General features: G+C 45.2%; 1 protein-coding gene across 2 annotated transcripts in view; it reads left to right on the top strand.

Moving 5' to 3' along the window:
• The first annotated feature begins 2,591 nt into the window (after positions 1-2,591).
• nek6 (NIMA-related kinase 6) overlaps positions 2,592-19,313 on the top strand; it is a 41,523-nt gene continuing 24,801 nt past the window's right edge. The window contains exons 1-2 of one of the 2 annotated variants that reach the window (XM_076283614.1): positions 2,592-2,888; positions 14,659-14,720. The gene's annotated coding sequence lies outside the window, so the exon portion shown is untranslated. Of the gene's footprint in view, positions 2,889-14,655; positions 14,721-19,313 lie in introns of both variants that reach the window. The other variant, XM_076283613.1, reaches the window with a different exon arrangement.

The raw sequence follows: 19,313 nt of genomic DNA, 5'->3' as shown, positions 1-19,313 counted from the left end.
GAGAGAGAGAGGATCTGAGCAAGGAAAAGAGACTATGTGATAAAAAAGGCAAGAGGAGTCATAAGCCACTCTGTAGGTAGGCAGCACGATGGTGCTATACGCAGGGGGAATTACATGGAAAAGTGTGTTCAGGAATCCCCCCACACACCCCCGCCCCCAACTACTGAAACGTAAACAGGCTGACATTTGCATGATATTGCATCGACTTGGGTAACAGCCCAGGGGATAGCAGGCCAACTTTGTGCTCTGCATATGATGCACAAAACTGATAAGCTCGCTGCTCTCATGTTGCACACAGGCAGGCTCTGATAAACCAGCAATGTTTCAATCACTGCACTCAAATGGCAGTCTCTGTATAGAGTTTCATAATGACAGACATCTTGACCACTCTTGACAGCACATGGTCAGCAGTGGAGCATAGCAGGAGATTGTTTGGGTTTGCAAAGACCCTTATCCTGGGTGACTCATCAGCTTGTGACCTTTTATGTTTTCCCTTTTTTTTCACAAATTCTTCACCAGTGCTGTCACAACTGCAACAGTGTGCGATGGATGGTCACTTACAAACAAAGAATCCTCACAGAATCTTCTTTTTTCAGTATTTTGCCCCGTTCCAAAGAATGGTTTAACCTTCCTGGAATATCTGCTGTTTTCAGACTTACTCGGAACATGTTTCCACATGTCTAAATAGTCTTTTAAAACACAAAGGTGTTTCTAATTTCTTCGAAGGAATACTGATCATTTTTTGAGTGAAAAGAAATCACTCCATGCATGCACTGCCTCAGGGTGTACAACAGGCAGACATACCAGAACAACATTGCAAGACAGGATGAGAGATGTCTGAGCCATTCAGGCCAAGTGGTGAATACATAACGTATAAATCCAGCTATTGAATCTGCAAATGAAATTTGAAACTTATGTTTTGTCATAAAAATAACACAAACGTCTCACTATTCTGCTTTCAGCAGTTCCACAAATGATGGCTAAAGCAGTGGTGTATTCAAAACAGAGACACTTGGTTGAAAAACAGCTATAGCAATTCTAACTTTTTAAAAAATGTTATTTGGTTGAGTACAAATTGGGCTGGGCCAGGCCGGGGCTCAGGCCTGGCACATAAGCCTAAATTGTACTGCGGTGCTGAACCTCTGTGCATACTCAGCAGAGTGCAGTCAGTCTTGTATAACTCTGGCAATACACTATTTTAGTAAATAATAATTCGAAGTAAAACACGTTTTCATAGTTTGTTTAGAGAACATATTGTAACGATTTGATAGCGACAAACACAGATGTCCAATCATAAGGTTTGTTTGCTGATAACGAGAGCAGGGACAAAGACACAGATCACAATGCACACAGGGCATGTAAAGAAGACACACACGCTACACCAACAGGGGAGGTCCAGCCCCCCACACCAAAAGGAACACACATGAGGGGAAACTAAAAGGGAAACATGTCACAATAACGACGCTAACATTACACTCAAAACTAAGGAGAAATACAGACATAAACCCCCCAAATGTTCGCTCTCGTATCCCAGCATGCTTTTCGCGGGAGAACGCTAACACTGTCTTTTTGCGCCGACGCTACAATATTGAGTCAAGAACTTGTGAACGTTAGAAGTTTCACAGGGTTTTCTTTTTTTCTGTCAGTGGGTTGAAGCTACATCAGCCGCTTGTCAGATGGCAGAGTGAGGTGGATGTGGAAAATGGTCAGAAACAGACCAGAATATAGCCTACATTTACATTCTCCTTAAACATTGTTTCAATTATAGGCTATTAAATGACAAACATAACTGTTGCATTAAGATAGCTAATGCTTTTGGAATTAGATAGAAATATCAGAGCAACTCTGTTTACTTTGGCTAGGTAATGTGAGCCATTTGTATAGCTATATCATCAATGGTAAATGTGTTGGCTTCATCTTGATGTATACAAGAACAAGGCTTCGTTTAATTTACTCAAGATCAATTAGGCCTCAATTGCCAATGTTACTTATATGCTGATCTATGTTTGTAAATCTGTTTAACTTAAAGTTCGGAGTTTCAGAGGTACAGTTTACATGACATGAAATGTAATGCAAATGATCAGTAAACTACAGGGAGAGGGCTTAAAAAATAGATGAAGAAAATATTGTATAGGCCTATGATAGAAATATGCTCCCCATCAACCAATTTGGACAGCTCTGCCACATAACAAATCACAATTTAACCTCTGAGCGTATAGCAGTTACAGACCAAAAGCTCTAATTATTCAGAAGTTACATATTTCAGCACCTTGCCAAAATCTCTGAATCTTCATGTTACAGGTTAGGAAAATATCTGAAGTGACTAATTATGACCATATCCCTCAGTATGTTTAAAATAGCACAATACACATTATTATTTAGGCTAGTTACTGATTGTGTGTGTGTGTGTGTGTGTGTGTGTGTGTGCGTGATAGAGAGATGGAAAGAGATAGAGAAAGAGAGAGAACATTTTAGTAGGCTATGCTTTAAAGTGATGATTTGCCAGTTGATGGTCCTTATAGGTTACCTCTAGTGGATATGGCTCTTGAAAAGAGAAACCTCTGGTGACGTTGGTGCGCGCTTCCGCCGTTGGATGATAGTAGCTACGTGACACTGTAGAGCACTTTTTCTAACAACTTTGCTGATAGCAAACCATTACCCTGCTGTTGGTGTAGAGTACATCTCGGCGCAGAAGCTTGCGTGGCATTCGTGTGTAAAACATAGGGCAAGCCATGAGGGGAGTGTGTGTATATGTGTGCCAGTGAGTGAGTGAGAGAGAGCGAGCCAGAGAGCGAGACGTGGGAGTTGCTCAGCAGAATAAGTGTAACTATTATGTTTACTTTCTTCAAGTAGACACCGAAGGAAAGCAGCTGAATTGAAGCACACAGGTAAGATTTATTAACTGCCCGTTTTCTCGCCAAACCAACTCTGTTGCTTGGACCTTAATATGTAGGGTGATATCAGCTAAATTGGGCCACTTTTTGGTAAATCAGTTGGGAAAATAATATAATACTATATATGCCTTTTCCAAGTGTTTTTATGATTACTAATGACTGTTTTTGATCATTTTGTGTTGAAATGATGTCATAAAATATAATTATTTAGGCCCTACAGTTCTTGAAACATCAACTGTGCCAACTTTTTTTGCATAAGCAGTTTCAGGTAAAATGGGCCAGCATCTAAGGTAAAATGGGCCAGCTGTTTTAGGTAAGCATTCGGCCAGTCAAAATGCAAAGGGAATGGTAATTTATCATCAATTTTTATTTCAAAACACAATATTTATATGTGCCATTAAAAAAAAACACATTTTGGGTGCAAACTCACATATTCAAATGTGCAATTAAAAAAGACCATTTTGGAACAGCACAGATCAGTGAATAGATCAGTGACAGATCAGTGTGTGTGTGTGTGTGTGTGTGTGTGTGTGTGTGTGTGTGTGTGTGTGTGAACAACACATTTTGAACGAAATGCGCAAATTACAAAAATTCATACAAAACTGGTAACTGATATATTAAAAATTAAAACATTGATATCATTATTCTCCTCTCTGCTTGTCTCCTCTCTCATCTTTCCTCCTCTCATTTCCTCTCTCTTTCCTTCTCCCTCTCTCCTCTCACTTCATTCGCATTTGCCATACTCACTGTAAATAAAATATCAACCACCATTATTACTGGGGGGGCGGGGGTCATGGTGCAACCTAGTGTGTGTGTGGGTGTGTGTGTGTACGTGTGTTTGTGTCCGTGCATGTGTGCGCGTTGGTTGGTGTGCGAGTGTGTGGGTGAATGCATATGTGCATGGGTGTGTACACACACACACACACACACCCTCACACACATGTGTATGTGTGTTTGTGAGTGACACAGAGGATGGCCCATTTTAGCTGAAACCATGTGGCCCATTTTACCTCAGTGGGTTAAGGTAAATTGGGCTGCTAAGAAAAACATCACTTTTACAAAAAATAAGTTCATATACCAAACTAACAGCATTATTTCTGGTGGATGCCATCAAGACAGATATTATGCACAATTTTTTTTATGTGCATGTTTGTTTTTTATAGATTTATCATCCTTATAATAGTTTAGTTAGATTTGATATGCCAGGCTACTTACCATGCAGATTTCTGGTGCAGTCTTGATTTGAACTATTGCCCCGCCCACCATAGCAACCATAAACCAATCAAATCACCTGTTACTTGTCAAGTACAGTTATGACAACAGTCTGAAATCCTTTGCAGTCATTGGCTCTAAATTCCAGAGGGGCTGGGACCCCCAAACCTTAAATGGCCCATTTTAGCTGATGGCCCATTTTACCTGATATCACCCTATAATGTAGTGTTTGATAGTTTGTGACAGCCGCGCGGAGTCCGGTTGTCACTTCAGATGCAAGTCTCACTTTGCGCCAACCGTGTAAACATATTCGTTTGCAGGGTTAAGCCATTTTCAGCTGCCCTTTGCTAGATATGAAGTGCTTCAATTTCGTTTCTGAGGACGGAAGCTATACTGTTCCTTTCGTGAAAAGTTCGAGGATATTTCTCCGACGTCGTGTTGAGAAAAAAAGAAAGCTTGCAGAAGAAAGGAAAACAAGGTTGGGTAGCCTATAGGTTAGGCAACCCTGTCTTGTAAGTGAATCAGTGCCGTATAATTCATTACCATGTACATGGCACTTAATTGAAAATTACAGAAAGTTTTTGATTTGTCGAGGGAAAACTACAAGGGGATGCATGGTGAACTTATTGCCAAGTATCACTTCATTGAGAATTGAAAGAAATCTTTTCTTATTATTTTGAGTAAATTATACAGAGCAATGTTTGTAAGGAATGGAAACATGTTGTGATAGTGGGGAGGCAATTGGGCCAGTACTATAGAGTTCTGTCTTAATTGTATTGTATTTTCAAGTATTAAGTATTACATTGACACTTTCTAATAATAGTTTGTAAAGAATGTAGCCAGTCCTCCAGTCCTCAGTCCAGCCTTAAATAATCTATGATTTCACAATAATTGTAGTTTTCAAGTCTCATTTGAGCCCATGTCAGATTCATAGCTGCGTTTTATGTCGACTCAGTCCTGCTTTTTACTGGAAAAGAGACCCTCTGACTATTTTTATGTACAATTTTCCAGTGACCTTTGTTGTCTTTGATTCTACACAAAACTGTCATAGAAATCTGTTGAAACTTGAAAGGACAAGAAAGCTTTATATGATCAACTCTCCATGAAACAGTTCAGGAGAAGCAGAAGTCCAGATCAGTTAGTCAGACAGAAAGCTATTGATTTAAATTGTTTCATCCATACTATTAATGAAAACCTCAGCCCACATGTTTGGCATACAAGCTGTGAAATAGAATTAATGCCGAATTGGACTGGAATGGATTCTGCAAAAGACTGAGCGAAGGGAGGTGGGTGTGGCCGTGGGAAGAAGATGTCATGGCGATAAATTAATTGGCGTTTATCGGGAAGGTGTTGTGCAACATGTCTGCTGCTCCAGAGCTACTTTGTTTATCTTTGCTCCAATGCGACTGGATGGGCTCCATGACATGTGCATTAAGGTCAAACTAGAACAGGTCTGGGGGGGGGGGGGGGGGGGGTGGGCGACTATGCCTGAGTGTGCACACCGAATACCTCACTAAAATTAGTCACGTGTCAGATGCCTTATGGATGCAGGCCAGAGCCTCACACACAGGCCACAAAAACACATGGGGGGGTGGAAGGAGTTTCCAAAAGCACCCTGTGAATGGCTCTGCCCTCTCTTGTTTGTCCTTGAGTGTGTGTATGTGAATATCTGTCTCTCTGTTGTGATAACACTTGTTTTTGTGTAAGTGTTTCAATCAGTGTGTCTTTGCATTCACCAAAGCCTAGTTGCTAAAACTTAACCCAGGGATGCTTTGCCATTCACACGATGAGGATGATAACAGTGAGTGTTGCACTGAGGAGGCAGAGTATTGGCTCATCCGGCTGCATTTGCTGCTTTTCTAGGAGCCACTGGCAGTGAAACAGAGCTTGGAATGTTGAGGTCACTTTTTAATACCCCTTACAGATGCTAATGTGTGTTAGCTTGACATTGGGTGAACTTCATACATGCCACTCTCCCTCCATGTTTGTCCCAGGAACACTCATCTCAGCACTACCTATGCCACTCTGAGGAAGGTTCGGTTTTCTTGGGTTTGTTTGCTTTTTTGTTTTGCTTTTAAGTCATCGTTTGTCACCGTTATCCAGTGTAATGCCACACAGCTGTCACTTCAAATGGATGGATGCAGAAGGAGCAACCTAAAGCCCAGATTTAGCCCCCTTCATCTTTATTTTTATCTCAAACCACCCGCCTGCCCCCGTGCACAACAACTCTCCTACTCTTGGCTGTCTTGTGGCCTAGTGGAAACTGTATCCGGCCACGATCCAACCCTGCACTGTCCAGCTCATCGAGGCCCCTGTTGAAGTAGAATGGCAAATAGCGCTCTAAAAAAAATAAAAACGAAGTAGGACCATTTGTGGAAGCTGGAGTCACTGTGAAGGCTAGGAACCCCATCGTCACTGTCAGGCATTTGAATAAACTCTAGACGGGGGAGCTGACGCCGTGCATGGCTGACATAACTGGAGTCCTGAGTCAGAGCTGAAATAACCAGAGACCGTTTTGGCTTGGGGAATGTTGAGCTGACACCACAGGCATAACCTCAATCAGAGGCATTAAGGGAATTTCTATTTCTGCGTGGCTCATTTCACAAAATGTCTATATTTAATAGCTTGTTAAAACTCCAAACAAAGAGTCAACAGACTAATAAGAAGAGAGCTGTTGTTGAAACTCTTAACACCCACGCAATATAATCAAACACTTCATTGGTTCTAATATCTAATAAAAGTATTGTTGTACTATTTATGACATTCAGCATGGACTTGGGCCGCACTCTACTTGCATAAGAGTAGGTTGAGCTCAAAATACTCATATGCTCTAAATCAAAGACTAGACATCGGTGAAAGCTGGCATTTAAGTAAGTCAGACCATTGCTTAAACCTCAGACACGTAGGCCCTCGGTGTCAACACAGACACTAACACCTGCCCCACTCTCAAGTCTGGCAAGTAAATGTTGTTTTTCTTGTTTTTAGGAGGCATGCAGTGAAGTTTGTTGAGTAATATAGAGATATGGGGTATTTGGTAGAGGAAGGCATGAGTTCTCAAGGTCACGTTGATGTCGCCACGTGATTTTTAAGTTTTTAGACCACAGAGGATGTGGATGATTCAGAAGCAGGAGGAGCAACAAAGGTGCCACTTGTGACTCAGATTAATCTTATGTCCGTCTGGAGCGTGATCTGATCTCTAAACTAACTCATGTGTTCCCCTTTCAGACTTTGCTGCTTGCAAAACAAAACAAAAAAAGAGTCATGTCAGGCATTTGGGGGGTTGTATGAAAAATAGCACCCCTTTCCACAAGCCACCACTTCACTGTTGTTACACTCGACAGCATTTGTAAAATTTGTGGCCAAGATTTGCATTAAAAAAGCTGTTTCTTTTCCTGCAAGATTATGATCTGGAATTTCAGGAGAGCCCCGATCTTTTTTGCATGGCCCGTTGCTCGATTTCATTCCAAGAGAATTCCTTCAGTTCTCTCTCTCTCTCTCTCCCTCTCTCTCTCTTTCGCTCGCTCTCCCTCACAACTTTCCCAAGCATTCTTTCAAGACCTGGAACGCGGGATGAGATGTTTTTCTCCTCCAGCAGAAGAAGGGAAAACAGCTGCGGCGGAGAGGAGATGACACAATGTCACATATCGCCGTCTCCCAGCACCATAGACGTGCCGGGCGGCTCACATTACAAACACATTGACTTTTTCAGCCCAGATAAAAGGACATTAGTGCATACTTCTTTTTTCCTCTCTCTCCCTCATACAGTGTCTCTCACACTCCTCTTCCGAAGAGAAGTCCTCAGCAGTGTATGAGTCATAGGCATCTTTTTATTGCTGCGTTTCACAAGAAAGGAAATATTAAGGCGATAGTATCACTTCAGTCATGCGGCGATGGGTCGGCTCGATGTAGAAATCGTTGCACGGTCACGCTGAAAATGCATGCTGATTGTGAGAGATCGTTCTACACTGCAGGCAGGCAAGCAAGCTTGGCAGCAGAGCCCAACCTGTCCTGTTTGGGAGATGTGCTCAGCAGCATGTCTAGGGATCCTGCGAGACATTTATAACTCATTACGGATAGCTAATGGATCTGGTGTGCCGTCTGTGTGTGTGTGTGTGTGTGTGTGGTGAAGGGGAAGATTTGTGGGGGGAGGTTGGCTGGGGCTTGCATTAATGCAAGTCAGAGCAGGTCTGAGGCCTGGGTTGTGTGTGTGTGTGTGTGTCTGTGTGTGTGTGCGCGTGTGTGTGTGTGTGTGTGTGTGTCTGTGTGTGTGTGCGCACGCGCGTGTGTGTGTGTGTGTGTGTGCAAATAGCTGACTCACCAGCCATTGTGGGGGCCCAACATCAGGTGCAGAGTAACTCCTAACAGTTCCTGGAATGGCGCTGCTTTGCATGCCAAGGCTGGTCTCTGCTGCTTGTACCACTTCTCTGCCCCATGTGAGGACCATTACCCTGATCAGCATACGCACCGGCCTCCAATGAAAACAGTCCACTTAGCATTTATTTCCTCATCTCTGAAAACCTCTGCTCTGATCGGGAATAGATTGTGAATCATTGAATGCTGATGCCACCACTGCCGAAAACTGAGCCACCAGATGACTGCAAAGTCACTGAAATAACCTGGGGTTGACCTGACCCGTGGCCAGTCAGGCCCCTTTTCTTCGATCTCCCAGTCCCCCTTGCCCCAATCAGGGTCCATGTCAGTCAACCGAGAAGGGCCTGCTGCTCCTCAGGTGCTGTGACGGCGATCCCCTCTGAGGCACGAATATAGGTCAGGGCGTATGTGTGTGTGTGTGTGTGTGTGTGTTCTTGGCAGCCTTTACTGGGCCAGTGCTCTTAATTGGTTTAATCAGGGATGGGGGCTCTTGGAGGGAGCTTCTCCGTTAATGTGGAGCCCCCTTATCTATCAGATGTGGAAGATGTCAGTCATTCCTACATTGGCTACATACACATACACACATACACTCACACGCATGACATTATTGCACTACAGGAGAAGTCCTCGAGAGGCCTAGTTAGATGTCAAAGAGCATTATATAGTATTTGTTATTCTATACAATTCTGTACATTTTACTTGAGTGGTTGTGACATCTCACTCCATCACTAGCTAATTAGAACAGGGTTTCTTGTGCGTGCAGACTATGGCCCAATCAGTAATGTACAGACCATGTTTCATGAATCCCAGAGCCCCTTCAGATTTTCATTAGACTGAACTAAAGTATATTTGGAGTAGTGTAATATAACTGGTTGACAGTGGTATTGGTGTGTTACTGGCTCTGGTTTGCGTTAGTGTGAGGCTCCGTTGCGTCTTTGTGTGTGTGTGTGTGTGTGTTTCGGGGTGGGCTTGTGATGTTGGCGGCGCTGGGTCGTCCTATGCTGCTTCAGCTCCTGCGGTTAGCCTCCGTTACGGAGGGGAGAGGAGAAGAGAGGAGCGGAGGCGTGCGTGTGCGGGAAGTGAGGGAGGGAGGGAGGGAGGGAGGAGAGCGGAGTGGAGCGAGTCCGCATCTCCTCGCTCAGGACTCGGAGCCAAGCCCCCGCTGAGAGCTTTGATCTGGCTTCTAGAGCCTCTTCACTGTAAACAGGGCTCCCAGTGTGCAAGGGGGGAGGAAGGAAGCGAGGACTGTTTTGAGGAGCTTGCCGTGCCATCTAGAGTTGCTGCAGCAGACAATCTAAACTGTGTGGTGGTGGCATGCATTTTGTGGAGCAGGGGAGAGGGAGTTGAATGTGTTTTTGCTCGTGGTTGGTCTAGTCCTTCGCTAGCCTGTCCTCGTTTATCCTTTCCTCCATCTCTCTTTCTGTCTCTATTTCTATCTCTCTCTCTCTCTGTCTCTGTCTCCATCTCTCTCCTTCCGCGTGTGCTTCCCAGCTTTTGCAGGTGGCGTTGGCTCCACTCCATCCTGCTGTTACTGAGAAATGGTTCAGTGGGCCACTCAGTAAACCTGTTTTTCTAAAGAAAACGCATCCTCTCCCCTGCTCGCTTCTCCCTGCAGGAACTGACTTGTTTGTTTGGTTTTGTCTTGCAAGTGAGTCTATATGTGTGAGTAAGTGTGTGTGTGTGTGTGTGTGTGTGCATGTGTGTGTGTGTGTGCATGTGTGTGTGTGAGTGTGTGTGTGTGAGTGTGTGTGTGTGTATGTGTGAGTGTGTGTGTGTGTGTGTGTAAATGTGTGTGTGTGTATGCGTGCGTGCGTGCGTACGTGTGCGTGCATGTGTGTGTGTGTGTGTGTGTGTGTGTGTGTGTGTAAATATGTGTGTTTCTGTGGGCGTTTTACTTGCTCACCCCGCTTGGTCTGGAAATCCTGTTTGATTCCTACCCAGTGAGTAATCACAGGAGTTACTTCCATGTCACAAGTGAGGCCAAAGAAAGAAGAAAAAAATGAGAGAAAAGAGAGAGGGAGGGAGGGAGGGAGGGAGGGAGGGAGGGAGGGAGGGAGGGATACAGAGTGAAAGAGGAAGGTAAAGAGAGCGAAAGGGAGGGGGGAGGTTTCTGATGCCAAGATGGAGCAGACAAACAGGGGAAACATGGGAAAAGGGTTGAGCTGCTCCCAGATCCCCACTCCCCTCTCTCAGTGCCAGCCTGGGCAGCCTTCCACCTCCCCTCCTGTCACTCACACACACACACACACACACATGCGCATAAACTCACACAATCACATATGCACTCATACACTCACACAGTAAGTCACACACTCACTCACTCAGACAATCACATACTCCTGCACACAGTCACTAACCCACGACCCATGGGTTGGTGCACAGTGCACACATACTCACTCACTCACTCACTCTCAGAGTCAGAAACTCACTCTCTCATTTCCATACACACTCTCCTGCTCACACACACACACAGACACACACACACACACACACCCTTATGGCCCAAATATCCACTGGCTCGGGCTGGCCCACAGGCCCAGTCCTGTGCAGATGTGGACCCAGCTGGACCCTCCCAACCCTGGGTTCCACACACACACACACACTCTCTCTCTCTCACTCTTTCTCTCTCTCTCTGCATTCCAGCTCGGCAGCGGGTCGTTAGCTAGGACACCTCTCTCTCTCTCAGTCACCCCCCCCACCCCCCACCCCCCCAACTGCTTGCAGCGCTCTGTTGTTATTCTCTCTCCAATATTTCTTTTTTTTGAACACGGGATTAGAGTGCAGAAAAAAAGAGGAGTGGAGCTGTGAGCCAGGGCTGCAATGTCTTTCTTTACAAAGCCCTGGCAGACCCAGCTGTCGGCCTGCCTGCCGGCCTGCCTGTCTGTGCTCTGCTGCCTGGGCCGCATGCATTTTTTTTTTCTAGACATGCATTCTCTCGCTCGCTCGCTGGCGCTTTTATTGTTGCTGCTCTGCCGGGCTGCACACACACACACACACACACACACACACACACACACACACACACACACACACACACACTGCCTCTCAGGAGACGATCATGTGGTAGTCAGCCGAAAACGTGACTCGAGTTCGTTTGGAGAGAGAGAGAGCGAGAAAGTGGGAGAGAAAGAGGGTTAGAGAGAATGATAGAGAGAGAGAGAGAGGAGAGAGAGAGAGAGAGAGAGAGAGAGAGAGGAGAGAGAGAGAGAGGAGAGAGAGAGAGAGAGAGGAGAGAGAGAGGAGAGAGAGAATGATAGAGAGAGAGAGAGAGAGAGAGAGGAGAGAGAGAGAGAGAGAGAGAGAGGAGAGAGAGAGAGAGGAGAGAGAGAGAGAGAGAGGAGAGAGAGAGAGAGAGAGAATGATAGAGAGAGAGAGAGAGAGGAGAGAGAGAGAGAGAGAGAGAGAGAGAGAGAGGAGAGAGAGAGAGAGAGAGAGAGAGAGAGAGGAGAGAGAGAGAAAGAGAGAAATGCAGCCTCTGCCTCTTCCTTTCCTCTGTCTCTGCGTTTGTATCAACAGATCCGCTGTAGGGCTTTCTGGCACTGGTCCTAGGCAGCCTTTAACAAGATCCATGTGGAAATGCTTCCTGGTAAATTGCGACTGTGTAAGTCTGCGGGGAACAGGAGTGTGTGTGTGTGTCTGTGTGGGTGTCTGTGTGTGTGTGTGTGTGTCGGTTTGTGTATGTCTGTGTGTGTGTGTGAGAGCCTGTGTGTGTGCTTGTGTGTGTGATTGCACAAGTGTGTTTGCGCTTGGTAAACGTCATGTGTGTTTGCACGTCAAACTGGATGTTTGTGTATGCAAAGAAAACGCACATTCTTATTACTTTTGACACATTCGTATTGCGGTGTACGCACAGTGAACACTGTTTATCTATGGTTGGTTGTGGGCTGGTCCAGTACCTCACAATGCTCCTGCTTTTTGAAGGATATGTGGGAGGATCGGACCATTGAGGCCGGCTAAGAAACGGGCAAGAAAAAAAAGGCAAAATGGGTAGATGTGCCCCTTAGAATCTGGAAATAGGTCATTAGGATCTGCCCCAGGTTGGGTTCAATTTAAAATCCAACATCATGTTTGTACATGCTTACCTCTGAGAAACGCGCTCATGAAAGAGGCCGCAAGGAATCCTCGGGGTTGCATTCCGGTGTTGCCTGGATATGTCAAGGCCTTTGAAATAGCCACTGTAAGTCTGTGTAAACATGGTGAATACATTTAGGATCTGTATGTGCGTGTGTGTGTGTCTGTGTGTGTGTGTGTGTGTGTTTGAGAGAGAGAGAGAGAGAGGGCCAAGGGACTTGATTGACTGGTTAAACGTGAGCACAATGTCAACAACAGCAGCTTTGGGTGTGCTGCCGCAGATATATCCTCTCTCGCTCTCTCTCTCTCTTTGCCAGTCTCTTTCTCTCCCTCTCACTCTCTCTCTCTCTCTTTGCCACTCTCTATCCCTCTCTCCCTCTTGCTCTCTTTTCTTTAAGGCCTAAAGGAAAGAGCCATAAACAAACACAATAGCGCTCAATCTTTCCATAAGCTCCCAGTGTTATAGGTGGCACCGGCCCCACTGTAAGTTGAGAGGAAACAGCTGCAATAGTTAATGTAGCTCCCTCCTCCTCTCCTCCTCCTCCTCCTCCTCCTCCTCCTCCTCCCCCTCCTCCCCCGTCGTAGCCCAATCCAGAGCGTCAGCAAGCATCCAGGGCTCAGCTCTGTGTCCGTCTCTGCTATCATGGCAGCCCTTATCACACTGATTTATTTTTAAAGACATTATCAAAGTCTGCGAGGTGATGTTGCGCAGTGTGTTTCTGTGTAAGTGTGTGTGTAAGTGTGTGTGTGTGTGTGTGTGTGTGTGGGGGCATGCACGTTAGAAACAGAGTGAGTGAGTGAGAGAGCGAGTGAGTGAGTGAGTGAGTGAGCGAGTGAGTGAGTGAGTGAGTGAGTGAGAGAAAAGTAGGCTTATGCGTGTGAGGTTGGACACATTAGTGAGTAAGTGTATTTATAACTTTCTCTGACTAGTGTTAAGTGTGTCAGATAAATGAGAATGCATATAGACTAGGAAGTCCTACAGAAGAATCAATTAGAATACACCCACTCACCCACATACACATACTCCATTCACCCACTCATACTTGTATAATCCTATATTTAATTTTCTCCAGGAAAGAATTTCCTGACAACATACAAATGCAGGCAAATCCACACTTTACCTACTCTTCATACGGGAACCCATATTTATCACAGGATGTACAGTAAGAGGGGCCTCCCCACCTGGAAGCCAACCTGGCGGAGAGGGAGCAGCAGAAAGGGGAGGGGGATGGGTGGGAAAGGATCACATATGGAAATAAGGGGATGAACAAAAAAAAAAAAAACCCTCCATAGATTCTCTTCACCTTGGCGAGTCTTAACCGAGACGCCAGTTCCTGGCTAACCCCTGATCTGCTTCCGCTACCACCGTCTGTCCTGAATCCGAGCGCGGCATTAATTAATAACTTGCCCTGGAGCCTGATAAGATTATGGTCGAAACCTGGCAGTCAAGGTTAGCTGCGCTAATGAATGATCCCCCCGAGGGGGCAGGCCGGGGTGGGGGTGGGGGGGGGTGCGTGTACAGCCCGGAGGCTCTGTTTCATATTAAGTATGATAAAGCGTTTGTAAGTCTTTGGCGGATGGATGTGCTGTGTGTGAAAAATCAATAGCAAAGCTGCCGTGCTCGGAGACACAGAGGGCGTGTGCATCTGGGCGTAGAGTGGGCTGAGAGTCAATAACACGAGCCACGGAGAGAGATTTGGGTGGAGTTGGATAGTCATGCTGTTATTATACCTGGATATTTTATTACTTTTAGTAATGTAATGACTATACACACTAGATTATAATGTTTTGTGGTGTAGTAGTAAATAATTATGTTTTATGGTCGTGATGAAGCAGGATGTAGACTATTATTATTATTGTTATGAATTAAATGCAATGCTTGGTTTAATTTTAGGTTCAGGAAGTACAGGTCCCAAAATTCATGCATAGGATGGCAGCATATGTTTTGCCATTTAGCTGAGTCATATCCAGTTGATGCAAATAATTCAGTTATTCTCAGCTGAAGTTTCCTGGAAATGGAGACGTTGGCCTTGACTGACCTGCAGGTGTGTGTGTGTGTGTGTGTGTGTGTGTGTGTGTGTGTGTGTGTGTGTGTGTTCTCTGACAGAAGGAGGTTTGGGCTGAAGAGGAGGCCTGAGGCTTGAGGCCCTGCGCTGCGCTGCCACACTTACGGTGAGTGAGTCATTGCTGCCCATCCTACAGAAAGAGTATTCACTGCCACTGACTGGACAACACTGGACCACACACACACACACACACACACACACACACACACACACACACACACACACACACACACACACACACACACACACACACACACACACACACACACAGAATGTTCAATTTTGCCTATCAATAGCCCCAAAAGGAACAGTGAATAAGTTAATAATCACCCTGTTAATCACTGGCATGCCAAAAGGCTATCTGTCTTCTTCTTGGAATTTAGATACCTGCAGTGGCAGAATGCCAGCGTTGGAAATATCCATAAGATGTCCTTTTAGAGTCAACTCTGTCCACTCCTCTGCAGGAGAGAAATGAGTGGTGGTGAATACAGTAGAGTACTCAGAAGCCTCAGACTAAAGATATAGACTCTTTGTCTCTTCTGTCACCCACCCGTTTCTATGGTTTCCTCTTTATTGTGGGGGAACCTCGACCGCCGAGATCCACACCTGAAACCAGGCTGCATGCGCGTCTGAACTCTGGTGGTTTGATAGTGACGTGCGTACGTGACCTCTGGCCTCCGTGGTGAAACCTTGGTGCACGGCATGCGGCTTTCGGCTGCCGTCATCCAGCCGCCTCGCACACCCTGCGGTGACAGAGCCAACAACCGTCTTAGGGTGTCTGTCAGAATATACAACACGCACACACACACATACACACACACACACACACACAAAATCACACATACGGCTTACCAAGATGAACTTTTGGCTGATGGTTAGCACCCGCTCTGATGTTGCTAATACATGTGCGACATGACATGACATGAAGCTCTGCTGTTCCAAGTGAAAAATGTCATAAGGCTTTATCTATTAAAAAAAAGAAGCACTGACAGTACATTAACTAAAAGTGTATCAGTTACTGTTTTAATTCACTTCGATTTTTGACAGTGTATAGATTGAAATGAAAAGACCCCAACTTAAATAAGTTGCTAATGTACTAACTAAAGTAAATAAGTAAATACCTAACTCAAGTTCAAAAGATACAGTAGGCAAAAGGTTTACGCTCAACTCATTTGCCTTTCTAGTAGCTGGAAACCTTTTCTCTATATTGTACGTCACTTTCATTAAGAGTATTTGTATTGTATGAGTCATGAGGGGACTCTCCCTCTAGCAGCACCTGTTGGCATCTTTGCACAGCACATCAACAGGCTTTAGCCACCACTCTGCCCCACGCTGGGGATGGGTCCTAGGGGACTCTTCTGCTGAGAGAATAGCCCGGTGGACTGAGCAGTGTGTCCTGGCCTTCATTGGCGCTGCTCGAATGGGAATGGGAAACTTCAAACATTTCCAAAGTCAGTTACAGTAAAATCACTTGGGTTGGACCTGAGTAAACTCTTTATTAAGATGACACTCTTGACAAAGGGAGAAATGGTTAAAATGTCAAATGGGTTAAAGGCTTGATCGTTTTTCGAATCTATCTTTTCGGCTGTCGGTCTTAAAGCTATTTTTATGCACATTGAAATATCTTAAGATTGATCTTGATAAGACTCAAGAAATAGCTTTTGTATATATTTTGACTTTTGAAAGATAAGAAGCATAGATGGAAAGATAAGAAGCATAGAGTATGTGTTTTTGCATGTCTCATAGTACCTTTGGCACTATGCAGCCTTGACTTGATGTCTCGCTGATTAGAAAGATCTGGAGTCCACATCACATGGTGACTCACAACATGGTTATTTGAACACGGTTTCAAGTCATACTGGCTGAAAAGTCTGATTTCAGAAAGCAGTTAGGCTAGGTGCTGATATTTCATATATACAGTAATCTTGTGAGACTTCAGGTTTGTTTTCCATATCAGTCAGTCACAGTCCTGCATGGTGAACTTCAAAATAAGGGCCCTCCCATGTTAAAGGTTAACACCCGCTCGGTCACGTCGAAATAGCAGCAAACACCGTCCCACCAAGTGTCCTAGGCTGCAGAACTGATGAGAAGTGTCTCTTTTTATGAGCGCCGTAAACAGTGTTGTTGCTGTGCTGTGTTTCCATTGACTCGTGTTGTGGTGGATAACCTGGTATGTGCGCCAAACTGACACACAGACATGCTGGAGCTTTGACAGTTGATCAGATAAACACTTCGACGTGATAGATGGAGAAATGTCTGGTTAGGTTTGTGTCAAATCAAGAAATCCCCGTCGGCGGCTAACTGAAACAGACTTGTGTACATGCCAGTCTGTCTGCGTGGCATCTTTGTGTTGGAAAAGAAACGGTAATGAGCTTTGTGGTTAGGGAAAAGTAGCGTGTGTTGCCAGCTGTGGGGCAGGGTGACATGCAAATCTATGGCGTTGTGTGCACTGTGTTTGGGCACATCTTCAGCAACCTTACCTACCCCGCATTATGCAACCATCAGCAAACACCCGCCCCCAGCCATTCCAAGTCATACCCATCCCTCTGGAAAGCTGCTTTTTCGCCATCCATTTGCAATGAAATTGTGAAGAAATCTTGGGTACAAAGGGCATTTTGTTTTGGAGGTCTTGGTTGCATCATAAGCCTCGTAGTTGAAACAGCTCAGCCATCTTTCACTGATATGCTCAACATGACTCTGTGCCTTCTAATCTCTGTTACAGATTGATCTGATATCAGGGTCTCTTCTCTCTCTCTCTCTGTGAGTGTGTGTGTGTGTGTGTGTGTGTGAGGGGAAGATAAGCGTGACTGGGGTTAAAATTTACAGGGTGATTGATATCAACCCAGGCATTCTGTGGACTTGTGTTCCTCACATCTGCTCCTCTTCCTCTTTCTCTCTCTTTATCTCTCTCTCTCTCATTTTTTCTCTGTCTTCATTTGATGAGTGTTAAGTCAAATTCTAGACCAGGTCCGCTTTTCTAGGAATCCTCCAGGCAGCCACACGTTTGGAGGCTCCGCTGTAACCCTGCAGCATGCTCACCACAGCACCTTGCTGCTCTCTTTCTGCTGTATTTCCTCCCACTACCCACCACTTGACCTGTTCTAGGAACCTGTGTGTGTGTGTGTGTGTGTGTGTGTGTGTATGTGTGTGTGTGTGTGTGTGTGTGTGTGTATGTGTGTGTGTGTGTGTGTGTGGTGAAGGGTGCACTGGTGGCTTGTCTATGACACAGAATAAAAAGAAAAGGGGAAAAAAATAGAAAGTTTCCATTTGGTGCATGGTAGCATGCCGCTGTGAGGTCACTGGTTGCGGTGGCCCAAGGCAGGGAGAGATGGTATCCACTGCGGGTAGCGGAGCACAGTCATACTGTAGCACTGCACTGGGCTGCTGTTTGGGGTTTTCGCAACATGCTTTCTCATTTTCTATATTTCTTCCAGAAATATTTACCAGAAATATAAAGAAATAAACATTAATTTGCCCACTTTAACTTGTCTATCTAATCTTTTGTGTCAACACTGTTACTCCATTGACACATATTACCATTGTAAATCTTAATTTCTGTGCAGATATTGATTCTACTGTGTAGAATGACTCCACTATCGATTTTCATTTGATTTCAAAAGGGTGCCTTTGACTAGTGCTCTGCAAAGGGTTCATGAAACTGATATAAACCGATAATTACACCTGATGTAAGGGTCTATCATGACATTATGTATACTGTAGACAATAATAATAGACAAATGGACTTCATCATGTCCTGTAGAACTGTCAGGTCACTGGAGTGCAGCGGCCTGTTGTTTGCTGTTACTCATTGTAAAATCGGCAACATCCGCGAAACTCGGCTCCTTGCCAGCTCAACATATCTGTGAAGGCATGCAAGGATTGCATAGCGCTCATTTGCTTACTTGCCCAGAATGCAGGCGTTCCTCGCGATCTGTTGTCACGAGTTTGCCCTGCTTGCCTTGGCTGCCGCTCCAAAGGAAACACCTTATTCATGCAGGCATGGAGATCTCCACGATCATCTGGAATTCTTTTTAAATGCTCATTATTATTGAAGCGCTTTTCTTCCGAGGCCTACATTATCATATCACACATTGGCCTGAGAGTGGTACTTAGACCACTGATGCATGCCAGGCTTTTGTGTGCACAAGCACAGCGTGGTAGATAGTGACTTGTTCTCACATATTTGCATTAGTCGTGTACTCGTGATTGGCATGTTTGTGTTCAGCTACTGTACCTGAGCGAAGAAGCGTAACTGCTGAGGGGGTCTGTCCTCGGTGGGCTGAGGTGGTGAGGGCCCCATATTTAGCCCAGGCTGTGCTGAGTTGTGTGGGATGGCCTGCCTCTTGTGCTTTCGCCTGTTTGGAGCCAGGGCACGATTAGGGTTTTCCCTCCTCAACATTACAGCAAGGAATGGAGTTGTCTGCCAACAACAGGCAGGGCCTGGGGCATCACTCCTGTATGTGTGTGTGTGTGTGTGTGTGTGTGTGTGTGTGTGTGTGTGTGTGTTTGTGTGTGTGTGTGTGTGTGTGTGTGTGTGTGTGTGTGTGTGCGTGTGTGTGTGTGTGTGTTGCGTGTGTGTGTGTGTGTGTGCATTGTCTCTCTCACTAACTGATTCACTTGTGTCTGTACGAGGTTGCGTCACTCAGACAGTGTTGCCTCAGATGAGTTGATGTTGTAAGTGATGTGAGAACGACAGTAA

The sequence above is a fragment of the Alosa pseudoharengus genome, unplaced genomic scaffold (genome assembly GCF_046254945.1).
Source record: "Alosa pseudoharengus isolate Yale_2024_CS ecotype anadromous, Long Island Sound unplaced genomic scaffold, YU_APseudo_1.1 YU_APseudo_1.1_scf_14, whole genome shotgun sequence".
NCBI lineage: Eukaryota > Metazoa > Chordata > Actinopteri > Clupeiformes > Clupeidae > Alosa > Alosa pseudoharengus.
The sequence above is the reverse complement of the archived record's forward strand: the minus strand, read 5'-3'. Positions and strand labels throughout refer to the sequence as shown.